Genomic DNA, 15,675 nt, shown 5'->3' with positions numbered 1-15,675 from the left:
CTCGGGTATATGTTCTTTCCTCCTCCTCCTCCTCCTCCTCCTCCTCCAAAGAAGGGAAGCATTAAATGGCGGAATTGCTGCGTGGAAATTAACCAGCAGAAGGAGGCGCCGGTGGCGGCAGGGTTTCTTCTCTTCGCTCCATCTTTCACGTCCATCCCAAGACTTACAAACACTGCAACAACGGCTTTCACCACTTAGTTCATCGATTTTAATATTCCAGTAAACGTTTTCGGCGTCTCAAGTTTTCATCCGAAACCTTGAGGCGGACGAGGATGTCTCTAGCGCGGGGCCCGAAGAGGAGGAGGCTGCCGGCCCTAGCCCAGCAGCGGTGCAGGCCGGCGACACCTTCACGGAAGAGGCCTCCTCCACCTCGGAATCGGCCCCGAGACATCCCGAATTAAATACCCGCCAATTAGACGCCCGTAAACCGCACGCCCGTAAACCACACACCCGTAAACCACACGCCCGTAACCAAAACGAAACACATAAACGCCCGTAACCAAAACGAAACACATAAACGCCCGTAACAAGACGAAACACATAAACGTACGTAAACAAAACGAAACACATAAACGCCCGTAACAAAACGAAACACATAAACGCCCGTAACAAAACGAAACACATAAACGCCCGTAACCAAAACGAAACACATAAACGCCCGTAAAAAAACGAAACACGTAAACGCCCGTAACCAAAACGAAACACATAAACGCCCGTAACCAAAACGAAACACATAAACGCCCGTAACCAAAACGAAACACATAAACGCCCGTAACCAAAACGAAACACATAAACGCGCGTAACAAAACGAAACACATAAACGCCCGTAACAAAACGAAACACATAAACGCCCGTAACAAAACGAAACACATAAACGCGCGTAACAAAACCAAACACATAAACGCCCGTAACCAAAACGAAATACATAAACGCCCGTAACAAAACGAAACACATAAACGCGCGTAACAAAACGAAACACATAAACGCCCGTAACCAAAACGAAACACATAAACGCCCGTAACAAAACGAAACACATAAACGCGCGTAACAAAACGAAACACAAACGCCCGTAACAAAACGAAACACATAAATGCCCGTAACCAAAACGAAACACATAAACGCCCGTAACAAAACGAAACACATAAACGCCCGTAACAAAACGAAACATAAACCCCCGTAACAAAACGAAACACATAAACGCCCGTAACAAAACGAAACACATAAACGCCCGTAACCAAAACGAAACACATCAACGCCCGTAACAAAACGAAACACATAAACGCCCGTAACCAAAACGAAACACATAAACGCCCGTAACAAAACGAAACACATAAACGCCCGTAACAAAACGAAACACATAAACGCCCGTAACAAAACGAAACACATAAACGCCCGTAACAAAACGAAACACATAAACGCCCGTAACAAAACGAAACACATAAACGCCCGTAACAAAACGAAACACATAAACGCCCGTAACAAAACGAAACACATAAACGCCCGTAACCAAAACGAAACACATAAACGCCCGTAACCAAAACGAAACACATAAACGCCCGTAACAAAACGAAACACATAAACGCCCGTAACAAAACGAAACACATAAACGCCCGTAACCAAAACGAAACACATAAACGCCCGTTACCAAAACGAAACACATAAACGCCCCAAAAGTAAAAAAGAAAAAAAGAAAAGAAAAACAAGACAGCGCAAAAAACACACTGACTCACCACACAAAAAACAGACTCAGTCACCCCAAACAACCCTATACGAGGTGGTTGGGTGAGTAGGTTGGTGGGCAGGGGTGTAGGGAGAGAGGAGGGAGAGGGGAAGCTGATGTGTGGGTGGGGTTAGGTAGAGAGTGGGAGAGGAGGGGAGAGATGTGGTGGGATCGTACAAGGGGCGGTATAGGTCTACCTTCCTAGTAACCTGCCTTAATTTCCTCCTCCCCTCACTCCCTTCCTACCTGCCGACCTCCTTCCCTCTTTGCTCCTCACTCCCCACGCCTGCCCACCAATCTACCCACACACTTGCGAACCTGTAACACACCTCCCTTAAAGACACACTGAGTGGCACACACACACACACACACAAAGACAATTACAACGAGGTGGGTGAGAGAGCCTGTCAACCTGCCTACCAACCACCCTCCCTCCCTCCCCCCTTGCCTCAACCCTCCCTCCCTCCCCCCTTGCCTCACCCACCATGCCTACCTACCAATCTTGAATCTACCAACCCACTTGCGAACCTGCAACACACCTCCCTTGAAAACACACTGACTGGCACACACAGACACAAGACGTTTTCTTTTTTTGTGGCAATTCTTGTGTTAATTCTAGACTGTATGTCGTAGGAAAATATTTTTCTTTCATTTTAGAACTCATTTTTCCTTTTTTACTGCATGAAAGAGAAAAGTTGTGAGGAAAAATATAACCACTTAAATCAAATAATGAGCAAGAGTCTTAACAGCTGTGAAGATGTTAAGGTGAGGGATGGATGATGAGGAACTGATATCGATTTTAAGACAAGAGTAATATTGGGTGAAGTTTCTCATGCTCGAGGAACACTTGTAATGACTCCTTACTCTGCTTTAACGCCTTTTCCCCTTTCACACTGTCTCCGATATGTTACAAGCTCCGTCTGTCCCTTTACTCCTCTACCCTTCTGCTCTGCTCGGTCTACTACTACTTAACTTATCCAACCTATGCGTTTTGGTAACACACAACAACCATACAAATACTTCATTTCTCCTTCTGTTTATTATTCCTACACTACTGCTGCACCTCTTATTCCTCCCTCCTACCTCACCTCACCACTGCGGCACGCGTCCTCCACACCACAACACTCCAACACACTTTTATCACTCTCTGCCGTTCCTTCCTCAAATGCACCCTCTTGATGCTTCGTTCTCCTCCTCCGTATACGTACCTCGCCATCACTGCACCCTCGGGTATGTGTTCTTTCCTCCTCCTCCTCCACCTCTTCCAAAGAAGGGAAGCATTAGATGGTGGAATTGTAGCGTGGAAATTCACCATTTTAGGCAACAGCAGAAGGAGGCGCCGGTGGCGGCAGGGTTTCTTCTCTTCGCTCCATCTTTCAGGTCCATCCCAAGACTTACAAACACTTCAACAACGGCTTTCACCACTTAGTTCATCGATTTTAATATTCCGGTAAACGTTTGCGGCGTCTCAAGTTTTCATCCGAAAGCTTGAGGCGGACGAGGATGTCTCTAGCGCGGGGCCCGAAGAGGAGGAGGCTGCCGGCCCTAGCCCAGCAGAGGTGCAGGCCGGCGACACCTTCACGGAAGAGGCCTCCTCCACCTCGGTATCGGCCCCGAGACATCCCGAATTAAATACCTGCCAATTAGACGCCCGTAAACCGCACGCCCGTAAACCACACGCCCGTAACCAAAACGAAACACGTAAACGCCCGTAAACAAAACGAAACACATAAAAACCCGTAACAAAACGAAACACATAAACGTCCGTAACAAAACGAAACACATAAACGCTCGTAACCAAAACGAAACACATAAACGCCCGTAACCAAAACGAAACACATAAAAACCCGTAACAAAACGAAACACATAAACGTCCGTAACAAAACGAAACACATAAACGCTCGTAACCAAAACGAAACACATAAACGCCCGTAACCAAAACGAAACACATAAACGTCCGTAACAAAATGAAACACACAAACGCCCGTAACCAAAACGAAACACATAAACGTCCGTAACAAAACGAAACACATAAACGCCCGTAACAAAACGAAACACATAAACGCCCGCAACAAAACGAAACATAAACGCCCGTAACAAAACGAAACACATAAACGTCCGTAACAAAACGAAACACATAAACGCTCGTAACCAAAACGAAACACATAAACGCCCGTAACCAAAACGAAACACATAAACGCCCGTAACCAAAACGAAACACATAAACGCCCGTAACCAAAACGAAACACAAAAACGCCCGTAACAAAAAATAAAAACAAAAAACCCCCAAACCAAAACTAAACAAATAAACGCCCGTAACCAAAACGAAACACATAAACGCCCGTAACAAAACGGAACACATAAACGCCCGTAACAAAACGGAACACATAAACGTCCGTAACAAAACGGAACACATAAACGCCCGTAACCAAAACGAAACACGTAAACGTTCGTAACAAAACGAAACACGTAAACGCCGGTAACCAAAACGAAACACATAAACGCCCGTAACCAAAACGAAACACATAAACGCCCGTAACAAAAACTAAACACACAAACGCCCGTAAACAAAACGAAACACATAAACGCCCGTAACCAAAACGAAACACATAAACGCCCGTAACCAAAACGAAACACATAAACGTTCGTAACAAAACGAAACACACAAACGCCCGTAAACAAAACGAAACACATAAACGCCCGTAAATAAAACGAAACACATAAACGCCCGTAACAAAACGAAACACATAAACACCCTTAACAAAACTAAACACATAAACGCCTGTAACAAAACTAAACACAAAAACGCACTTAAAAAAACGAAACAAAAAAACGCCCGTAACCAAAACTAAACACATAAACGCCCGTAACAAAACGAAACACATAAACGCCCGTAACAAAACGAAACACATAAACGCCCGTAACCAAAACGAAACACATAAACGCCCGTAAGCAAAACGAAACACATAAACGCCCGTAACCAAAACGAAACACTTAAACGCCCGTAACAAAACGAAACACATAAACGCCCGTAACCAAAACGAAACACATAAACGCCCTTAACCAAAACGAAACACATAAACGCCTGTAACCAAAACGAAACACATAAACGCCCGTAACCAAAACGAAACACGTAAACGCCCGTAACCAAAACGAAACACATAAACGCCCGTAACAAAACGAAACACATAAACGCCCGTAACCAAAACGAAACACATAAACGCCCGTAACCCAAACGAAACACATAAACGCCAGTAACCAAAACGAAACACATAAACGCCCGTAAAACTAAACACTTAAACGCCCGTAACCAAACCGAAAAACATAAACGCCCGTAACCAAAACGAAACACTTAAACGCCCGTAACCAAAACGAAACACATAAACGCCCGTAAACAAAACGAAACACATAAACGCCCGTAACCAAAACGAAACACATAAACGCCCGTAACCAAAACGAAACACATAAACGCCCGTAACCAAAACGAAACACATAAACGCCCGTAACCAAAATGAAACACATAAACGCCCGTAACCAAAACGAAACACATAAACGCCCGTAACCAAAATGAAACACATAAACGCCCGTAACCAAAATGAAACACATAAACGCCCGTAACCAAAACGAAACATGTAAACGCCCGTAACCAAAACGAAACATGTAAACGCCCGTAACCAAAACGAAACATGTAAACGCCCGTAACCAAAACGAAACACGTAAACGCCACCTCAGTCTCATCTAAGCCATTCTACCTCAATCTACCTCAATATAATCTAACCCAGTCTACCTCAATCTACCTCAATCTAATCTAACCCAGTCTAATCCAGTCTACCTCAATCTACCTCAGTCTAATCTAATGTAACCCATTCTAATCCAATCCTAGTCAATCTAATTTAACAGAATCTAACCCAGTCTACCTCAGTCTAATCTAACCTAATCTGACCCAGTCTATCCCAATCAAATCTAACCCATGCTAACCCAATCTATCTAACCCAATCTAACAGGCTAACTCACACTCCATGACACCCACCCCTCCACCCACACTCACTCATTCCACTCCTCTCCCATTCTACCTCAGTCTAATCTAACCTAATCTGACCCAGTCTATCTCAATCTAATCTAAACCACTCTAACCCAATCTATCTAACCCAGTCTAACACAGTCTAACTCACACTCCAGTTCACCACACATTCATCCCACTCTCTCCTCGCCAGGCCTCACTCTGTATGAGCTCCACGCGCCCTTGCTGCTGGAGGCCAACTGCCTTCCAGCGCACCAGCATCACGCAGGAGTTCCTGACGAAGCTGCGTCAGGCGGAGGAACACCTGGACCGCACGGTGTACTGCCTCAAGCACGAGCCGCTGTCTTCGGCCGAGGGGGAGGTGTGCAAGGTGGGTGCGGCGGGGAGTGAGGGGGGCGAAGGAGGGGAAAGGGGAGGGAGTGGTAGTGGTGGGAGAAAAAGGTGGAGGAAGAGGAGGCGACGAGGTGGAAAGGGAGGAAAGAGTGATGGTGAGAGGTGGAGAAAGGTGGAAGAGGAGGAGGCGAAGGGGGGACATGAAGGAAGGAGTGGTTGTGAGAGGTGGAGAAAGGTGGAGGAAGAGAAAGCGAAGAGGAGGAAAGGGAGGAAGGAGTGGTATTGAGAAGCGGAGAAAGGGTGGAGGAGGAGGAGGAGAAGAGAAGGAAAGGAAGGAAGGAGTGGTGGTGAGAGATGGAGAGATGGAGGAAAGAAACAGGCAAAGAAGGGTTGGGAAAGAAGGGGGGAAAATGAGAACAGGGGAGGACAGGAGAAAGAAACGGGTAAAAGGTGGTCGGGGAAGAGGAAGGGAAAGTAGAGAAAGGAGATAAAAGAAGAGTGGTAGGGAAAGATAGCGAAGATGGGAAGGATAATAAGAGAAGAAAACTGGTGCAGGATGGCTGGGGAGGAGGAAAAGAAAGTAGAAAAAGGGAAGAAAAGAATTGTTAATGAAAGATGGGGAAGGTGGGGGAAAGAGGAGAATAAAAGAAGGAAACGTTTGCAGGGTTGCTGGGGAGGAAGAAGGTGGAAGAAAGGGAAAAAAAGAGAAGAAAGAGAAGTGGTATACCGGGGAGTGAAAGGTGAGGGGAGAGGGGAGTATAAGAGGAGTAACAGGTGGGGTGAGGATAAAAGAGGAAGAGAAAGGGGAGGAAACGGGGAGGAAAAGAGGGAGTGTTGGGGAAAGTGGAAACGGGGAGGAAAAGAGGGAGTGTTGGGGAAAGTGGAAACGGGGAGGAAAAGAGGGAGTGTTGGGGAAAGTAGAAATGGGGAGGAAAAGAGGGAGGTTGGGGAAAGTGGAAATGGGAGGAAAAGAGGGAGTGTTGGGGAAAGTGGAAACGGGAGGAAAAGAGGGAGTGTTGGGGAAAGTGGAAACGGGGAGGAAAAGAGGGAGTGTTGGGGAAAGTGGAAACGGGGAGGAAAAGAGGGAGTGTTGGGGAAAGTGGAAACGGGGAGGAAAAGAGGGAGTGTTGGGGAAAGTGGAAACGGGGAGGAAAGTGGGAGTGTTGGGGAAAGTGGAAACGGGGAGGAAAAGAGGGAGTGTTGGGGAAAGTGGAAACGGGGAGGAAAAGAGGGAGTGTTGGGGAAAGTGGAAACGGGGAGGAAAAGAGGGAGTGTTGGGGAAAGTAGAAATGGGGAGGAAAAGAGGGAGTGTTGGGGAAAGTGGAAATGGGGAGGAAAAGAGGGAGTGTTGGGGAAAGTGGAAAAGGGGAGGAAAAGAGGGAGTGTTGGGGAAAGTGGAAAAGGGAAGGAAAAGAGGAGTGTTGGGGAAAGTGGAAACAGGGAGGAAAGAGGAGTGTTGGGGCAAGTGTAAACGGGTAGGAAAAGAGGGAGTGTTGGGGAAAGTGGAAATGGGGAGGAAAAGAGGGAGTGTTGGGGAAAGTGGAAACGGGGAGGAAAAGAGGGAGTGTTGGGGAAAGTGGAAACGGGGAGGAAAAGAGGGAGTGTTGGGGAAAGTGGAAATGGGGAGGAAAAGAGGGAGTGTTGGGGAAAGTGGAAATGGGGAGGAAAAGAGGGAGTGTTGGGGAAAGTGGAAACGGGGAGGAAAAGAGGAGGTTGTGGAAAGTGGAATCTGGGAGGAAAAGAGGGAGTGTTGGGGAAAGTGGAAATGGGGAGGAAAAGAGGGAGTGTTGGGGAAAGTGGAAATGGGGAGGAGAGGAGTAAGTGGTGATGTGGAGCGAGGAAATAGGGGAGAGAAAGAATGGATGAAGGCAGGAAAAGGGAAAAAAAGGCAAGTGGTGGAGGGAGGTAAAAAGTAGAAATGGGTAACACAGAGAAAGGGGTAAAAATAAGGGGTTAGAAATGGGTTTAAGGCTAAGAATGTGGCTGAAGAAATGGGTGATGATGATGTAGATGGAAAAGAAGATGAAGAAGATGAAGAACAGGAACAAGAACAAGAATAACAAGAATAAGGATAACAGGAGCAAGAACAAGACAAGAAGAACAAGAACAAGAAGAACAAGAACAAGAATAATATGAAGATTAAAGAATATGATCATGAAGAAGGACAAGAAGAAGAAGAAGAAAAAAAAGAAAAGAAAAAAGAAGAAGAAGAAGAAGAAGAAGAAGAAGAAGAAGAAGAGCATGTAGAGAAAGGGGAAAAGGGAGCAAAATGGGAAAAGAAGAGATGAAAGTGATAGGTAGTTCCGAAGAGATGGGCAAGAGAGATGACACGGTAATGGGGAGAGGGTTAGAAGGGAGATGGAGCAGATGGAGGCAGGTGGACGAGGAAGAGGAAGAGGAGTATGTTTTTTTTTTTTTGTGTGTGTGTGTCTTGTTTTGTTTTCTGACGTAAGCCAAAGAATAATATTATGTCGTGTTTTTTGTGTGTGTGTTCTGAGTTGTGTTTTTTTCTTGTCATTCTTATATATCTTGCTTTGTTGTCTTTTTTTTTTAGTGTGTTATATTAAATTCCCTCAACTTATTATATTTCTTCTCTCTCCCCTCTTCCTAATCATCCTTCTTCCTCCCTTCCTTCCTTCCTTCCTTCCTTCTTTTCTTTCTTTTTTTCTTTCTTTCTTCATTCTTTCCTTGTTACTGTCTTTTTTCCTTCCTTCCTTCTTTTTTTTTCTTTCTTTCTTCACTCTTTCCTTGTTACTATCTTTTTTCCTTCCTTCCTTCATTTCTTTCTTTTTTCTTTCTTTCTTTTGTCATTCTTTCCTTGTTACTATTTTTTTTCCTTCCTTCCTCTCTTCGTTCGTTCCTTCCTTTTCCCTCCTTTCTAACTATTTCTCCTTCTTCTCTCGTCTTTCCTCTTTCCTCTGCCTTTCCAACCACATCTATACACCACCACCACCACCACCAACAACAACAACACCACCACCACCCCTCCCAACCATCCACGGGCACCATTACACGTTCGCTTCTTCCTTCCTTCCTCCTTGTTAAAACCATTCACATTCACTCCCATCTACACGTCCTTCCCTCCTAACCGCATCCTCTTACAATTATCCACAACCACCCCAACCCACCCCAACCTCAACCTCCCCAACTTCACCCTCATCCATCCACCCATGACCACACACTATCATACACATCTGCATCCACTTACATCTCTTCCTTTCTTACCTCATCCACTTGCAACCACCCACAACCATCCACCTTCCCCCACAACCACCACATAACCATACACATCCTCATCCACTTACATCCATTCCTTTCTAACCTCTTACACTTGCAACCACTCACAACCATCCACCCCCACTCCCACCATAACCACCTGCAACCACCCACAACCATACACACCCACATACACATACACTAAACTAAACCTCCCACCACGCCACCTCCACCACACAACCCCCCATCAACCTTCCCAATCACCACCCCACCACCCCTTCACCCCTCCACCACAACCAAACTACCCTTCCACTTCCCACCTCTCCACCACCACCAGATCGCCCGCAACTCACTGGTGGAGCTCCGCAAATGGATAAACACAGTCACCACCCTCCCGGACTCCTACTTCCTGCCCGAGGAGGTGGAGAAGGTCACGGCCGCCTCGCTCATCCGCTCCGACGAAGACCTCACCCTCGAGTCCCTCCTCAGGTCCCTGGAAGAGCAGTGAGGGCGAGGGGGAGGGAGGAGAAAGTGAGGTTTGAGGGTGAGGTTGTGGTATGTTCGGGGTGGAAGAAGAGGAGAAGGAGGAAGAAGGAGATGATGATGATGATGATGATGATGGAGACGAAGAATATGAAGATGAAGAAGAAAAAGAAGATAAAGAAGATGAAGAACAGGAACAAGAACGAGAAGAACAAGAACGAGGATAACAGGAGCAAGAACAAGACGAGAAGAACAAGAACAAGAATAATATGAAGATTAAGAATATGATCATGAAGAAGAAGGACAAAAAAAAAAGGATGAAAAAGAAGAAAGAAAAGATGAAGAAGAAAAAGAAAAAGAAGAAGAAGAAGAAGAAGAAAAAGAAAAAGAAAAAGAAAAAGAAAAAAGAAAAAGAAAAAAAGAAGAAGAAGAAAGAAAAAGAAAAAAAAAGATGAAGAAGAATAAGAATAAGATGAAGAATAAGATGAAGAAGACGAAGAAGATGATGAAGAAGAAAATAAAAATAAAATGATAAAGAAGTATCAGAGTTGTTGCAAAGAAAAAAATACTCAGCCATTTGATATTATTATTACTATTATTATTATTATTATTATTATTATTATTATTATTATTATTATTATTATTATTATTATTATTATTATTATTATTATTATTATTATTATTATTATTATTATTATTATTATTATTATTATTATTATTATTATTACTATTATCATCACTTGTGTATAACGAAGCTAATTTATATATAGATGACTTTACATTGTTGAACTGCAGTAGAAACAAAAATTAATAGTGACTTTGTTTAATCTTAATTATCCTTGAAAGTCTGTTTGTTACACGCATTTCATATTCGTTTATTTGTTTTTTTATTTATTTATCCATTTACTCATCTGTGTGTGTGTGTGTGTGTGTGTGTGTGTGTGTGTGTGTGTGTGTGTGTGTGTGTGTGTGTGTGTGTGTGTGTGTGTGTGCCTTGTTTACATATCTTCCCTTAAGCACTTTCTCTCCCTCCCTCCCTCCCCTCCTCCCTCCCTTCCTCCCCCCTCTCTCCCTTCCTCTCCCTTCCTCTCCCTTCCTTGCTCGGCCTCCTTTCTCTTTCCTTTTATAATCTATAGCAAGTCACTCTGACCTATCTTTCCTCCCTTGCCTTCCTTCTCTTCTCTCTTCCTTCCTCCCTTCTTCCTTCCTTTTCTACTCTCTTCCTTCCTCCCTTCTTCCTTCCTTCTCTACTCTCTTCCTTCCTCCCTTCTTCCTTCCTTCTCTTCTCTCTTCCTTCCTCCCTTCTTCCTTCCTTCCTTCCTTCCTTCTTTCCATCCTTCCCTCTTTTCCTTCCTTCCTTTCTATCTTTTTTATCCTTCCTCTTCCTCCTCCCTTCCTCCCTTCCTTCCTACTTTTCTTTTTCCTTTCTTCCCTTTTCCTTCCTTCTCTTCTTTCTTCCTTCCTTCTTTATCTTCTTCTTTCTATCGGTTTTCCTTTCCTTCCTCTCTTCGTTCCTCCCTTCCTTTCTTCTTACCCTCTTTATTCTCTTTCTTCCTCTCTTCGTTCGTTCGTTTCTTCCTTTTCCCTCCTTTCTAACTATTTTTTCTTCCTTCTTTTCTTCTTTTCCTCCTTTCTATCCCTTTTTCCCTTCCTTTCTTCCCTTCTTCTTAACTTTTCCTTCAATGTATTTTCCTTCCTTTCATCCTTTCTTCCATTTTCCTTTTGTCTTTTTTTTGCTTTTTATTCTTTTCTTCATTCCTTCTCTCCTTCCATTTTTTGACTGAACTTAAATGTCTTCCTTGTTCTCTCTCTCTCTCTCTCTCTCTCTCTCTCTCTCTCTCTCTCTCTCGCTCTTTAATCTTTTTCACTCCTCATTATCTCCCTTCCTTCACATCATTTTCCTCTATTTCTTTTTTTCTCCTCTTCCTTCCTTCACCATCATCTTTCTTTCTGTCATTATTTCTTTCTCCTTCCTTAATTTTCTCTCTATTCATTCTTCTCTTCTTTATCTTTTTTCCCGTCATTTTCTTTCTATTTTTACATTATTTTTCTTTTTTCTCCATTGTTTTCTTCTTCCATACATCATTTTCTTTTTTTGTCTTCAAGTTTTCCTTTCTGATCTTTTCCCTATTCCCTTTCCTTCCCTTTCTTCTTCTTTTCCGCGTTTCCTTTTCTTTTTCTTCCTTTTCATCACCTTCCCTCCCTCCCTCGTTTCCTTCTTAATTTCCTTCCTGTTCCTCCTTCCCTCTCTTCATATTTTTCTTCTCTATCTTCCTTTTCTTCCTTCCCTTCCTCCTTTCCTTCCTCTTCCTTTCTTTCTTCTTCCTTTCCACTCTCCTTTCCTCTTTCCTCTTTTCCTTCGCCATCTTTTCCTTTCCTTTTCCTTCCTTCCCTTCATCCCCTACGTCTTCTTCCGCCCTTTTTTCCTCTTTTTCCTTCGTTATCCCCCTTTTCCCTCTCCTTCCCTTCCTTTCTCTATTCCTTCCATTCTTCCTCCCCTTCCTTTTCCTTCCCCCTTCCCTTCTTCCTCTTTTCCTTCTCATTATCTCCCTCTCTTCTCCTTCCCTCATTTTCTCCTCTTTATTCTAGCTGTTTGTGGTTTGGAGGAGGAGAGAAGGAGGGAGCGAGGGGAGTAAAGAAGGAAGGAGGGAGGGGAGGAAGGAAGGAGAGAGAGAAGGGACAAAGGGAAGGAGGAGGAGAAGGAGGGAGGAAGAGGAGGAGGGAGGAGGAAGGAAGGAGGGTCAAATGGAGGAACCTCAAGAATGTAGCCTCGCTCTCTCTGAAGAAGAACAAGAAGAAGAAGAAGAAGAAGAAAAAAGAAGAAAAAAGAAGAAAAAAGAAAGAGAAAAATAAGAAGAAAAATAAGAAAAATAAGAAAAAAATAAGAGAAAGAAAAAGTAAAAAAAAGAAAAAGAAAAAGAAGGGGAAGAAGAAGAAACGCATAAACAAAATGATAATAAAAGAAAATAACAAGGAGAACAAGCAGAAGAGAGAGAGAGAGAGAGAGAGAGAGAGAGAGAGAGAGAGAGAGAGAGAGGAAAAACAACAACAACACCGAATATGAAATGAAACACCAAAACAGTTCCGAACACTCGTTATGAACTTTAGACAATAATATGATAAAATAAAGATGGTGGAGGAGGAGGAGGAGGAGGAGGAGGAGGAGGGAAAAGTATCAGAGGAGAAGATGGAGGATAAAAGATGAAAGAGTAGGAGAAGAATTATAGGAAGAGGGGAAAAGGAGATGCTGAAAAAATAGAAGATAGGAGGAGGAGGAAAAGAAGATAAAATGGAGGGAGAAATGGAAAGGGAGAGAGTACGAGAAGGAAAGAAAAGGGGAGAAAACAGAAAAGGGCAGGAAGATGAGAAAGGGAGATAATGAAGGAAGAAGAGGAATAGGAGGAGGTGAAGGAGATGAATACAGATAGGGAGGGAGAGAGGAGAGCACGGTTGTAATTGAGAGAAGGAAATAAAAGAGAAATTAAGAAAGAAAATAAAAGGAGAAAAATGGAAACTAAGCAGAAAAAGAAGAAGGGGAGAAGGGGAAGAATGGATAATATAGAAAATTGCAGAATAAAGGAAGGAATAAAAGACAAAAACGGACAAAAATACAAGAGGGAAAAAAGCAGAATGAGGAAAAAAAGAAGGAAAATAAAAGCTGGAAAGGACAAGACTACGAAGGACAAAGGAGGGGAAGGATGAAGGGAAGGGGGAGGGAAGGAAAGGGTAGGGAGGAAGCAATGAAGGGAAGGTAGGAGGAAGGGGTGGGGGTAAGGATAAGGGAGGGAAGGGAAGGAAATAGGAGATAGGGAAAAGGAACACGGAGGAAGGATAAAAATGGGGGTATAGGTAGGAAGAAGGGAGGGGAAACAGAAAGAAGGGAAGGAAAGAGGAGATAGGGGAAAGGAAGGAAGGGATAATAGAGAAAGGAAGGGAAGGATGGGGAGGCAGGGGAAAGCGAGAAGGAAGGAAACAGGAGAAAGGAAGACGGGAAACGGAAGGGAAAAGAAGGGGAAACAGGGTGATGGAAGAGAGAAGGGGAGAGAAAGGAGAGGAGAGAAGGGAGAGGATGGGAAATGGGAGAAAGATGGGGAGAAAATGGGAAGGGAGGAGAGGGGGGGACAGCATGGATAGGAGGAAGGGAGGAAGGAAGGGGAGAAAAGGAAGAGGGAAAGGTATGGAAGGGAAAAAGAGAGAAGGGAGAGAGAAGGTAGGGAAGGGGAGAAGGGACGGCGGGTAAGGAGAAGGGGGTTGGGGTGGGTAATATGGTGTCCTGTTGTGCCCAAGGAGTGACGGGTCCTTCCCTGAGTGTTTCCCGAGGTCCTGGAGCCGCCAAACCGTCCCCGCCCCTCTGCACAGGTGGGCTTCGGCCGCCTCTGCCGTGACCCGCGCGTTGCCATGACACCGCCAGGCTCGACGCGGGGCTGTCTGACGCACGGTGCTGTCTCCTAAACTTTCAAACCATCTCCCCTATTAAAAGAAATTCGTATATAAGCGTAAATAGATGTAAAGTTGGAGCAAGAAGGTAATTTGTTAAGCGTGTGGTTCGTAAGTAACGCTGAGTAGTTATTGAAGATGAGGAACACAGAGGAGCAGAAAGAAGATGAAGAAAACGAAGAAAACGAAGACGAAGAAGAAAAGCAGAAAATACAAGAAGAAAAAGATCAGAAAGAAGATGAGGGAGATGGAAAAGAAGACGAAGAAGAGCAGTTGTTTTTCAGTTTGTTAAAAGTTTGACTCGTACGACAACGTGCCCGGAATTACCTGTGCGGCAGCGACGAGTCATCCAAACGTGCGGTTCAGTGTGCTCACAGAGCCTGGCCGGTGAAGGTGGATTATTGGCAGTTACCCGCACGGAGGACTGTGTGAGTTAATATTCTTATGTACTAGTTCCCTAAGTCCTGGAGGCGCGGGCGTGTGTGCTGGGAGAGGCCTGCGGAGTGCGCTGGTGAGTGGGCGTGGCGTGTGTGCGTGTATGTACGTGAATCTGTGTGTACTTCATGACTCGGCTGCATAATTGTGTACGTGCGTGTGTGCGTTCGTGTGTGTGTGTGTGTGTGAGTGTGTGTGTGCTGCATTTACCATTTATCACATTTATGTTACACACCTGAAAAGGGCAGACCGTGTGTGCGTGTGTGTGTGTGGAGATTCATGGGTTTATATTTATATATTTTTTTTACTCTTCTAAGAACCTACTGTTCGGTCTTTTCCTACTCGAATAGCCTACTGGTGTGTGTGTGTGTGTGTGTCGAGATTCATGGGTTTATATATATATATTTTTTACTCTTCTAAGAACTGACTTCGGTATTTTCCTACTGGTGTGTGTGTGTGTGTGTGTGTGTGTGTGTGAAACAAAAACCTATAATCATCTACTTTTAATAATATCAACTCTAAGCAGTATTACCAAACTTCATTGTCTTTTTTTTTTATTCCGTTAGTATTAGGAAACTGCTGGACATGGAAGGGGGAGGGAGGGGAGGAGGCAGGAGGGGGGGAAGGACGGGGAAGGGGGGAAGGTCCTGTTCTGTGAGGGGAGGGGGAAGGTATCAAAGGGGGGATATGAAGGGGGAGGGGAGTGGTTTAACTGCTGGTTGGAAGGGGGGAAGGAGAGGAGGAGAGAAGGGATGAGGATGAACACACACACACACACACACACACACAGAGAGAGAGAGAGAGAGAGAGAGAGAGAGAGAGAGAGAGAGAGAGAGAGAGAGAGAATACACCTATCCATTGCATTTTTCTTTCATCCTTCTATCTTTTTTCTTCCCTTTCTTCCCCTTTTCTTCCCTTTCCTTCTATTTTTGTTTCCCTTCCTTATTTTCTTCCATATCCTTCTACGACTTTTTCCTTCCTTCTTTCATTCCTTCTGTCGTCCCTTTCCTTCCATGGCTTTTCCCCTCCT

At 44.4% G+C, this 15,675-nt stretch overlaps 1 protein-coding gene and 1 pseudogene across 3 annotated transcripts in view; both read left to right on the top strand.

Annotated features, from left to right (window-relative positions):
- LOC126998367 (SET domain-containing protein SmydA-8-like) overlaps positions 1 to 10,197 on the top strand; it is a 34,820-nt pseudogene extending 24,623 nt beyond the window's left edge.
- Positions 10,198 to 14,493: 4,296 nt separating this feature from the next.
- Positions 14,494 to 15,675, top strand: part of LOC126998366 (uncharacterized) — a 191,645-nt gene continuing 190,463 nt past the window's right edge. For 2 of the 3 annotated variants that reach the window (XM_050859897.1, XM_050859901.1), the window contains exon 1: positions 14,564 to 14,721. The gene's annotated coding sequence lies outside the window, so the exon portion shown is untranslated. Of the gene's footprint in view, positions 14,722 to 15,675 lie in introns of all 3 variants that reach the window. The other variant, XM_050859898.1, reaches the window with a different exon arrangement.

This window comes from Eriocheir sinensis, chromosome 14, assembly GCF_024679095.1.
Source record: "Eriocheir sinensis breed Jianghai 21 chromosome 14, ASM2467909v1, whole genome shotgun sequence".
Taxonomy (NCBI): Eukaryota; Metazoa; Arthropoda; class Malacostraca; order Decapoda; family Varunidae; genus Eriocheir; species Eriocheir sinensis.
This window is presented reverse-complemented; position numbering and strand designations above follow the sequence as displayed.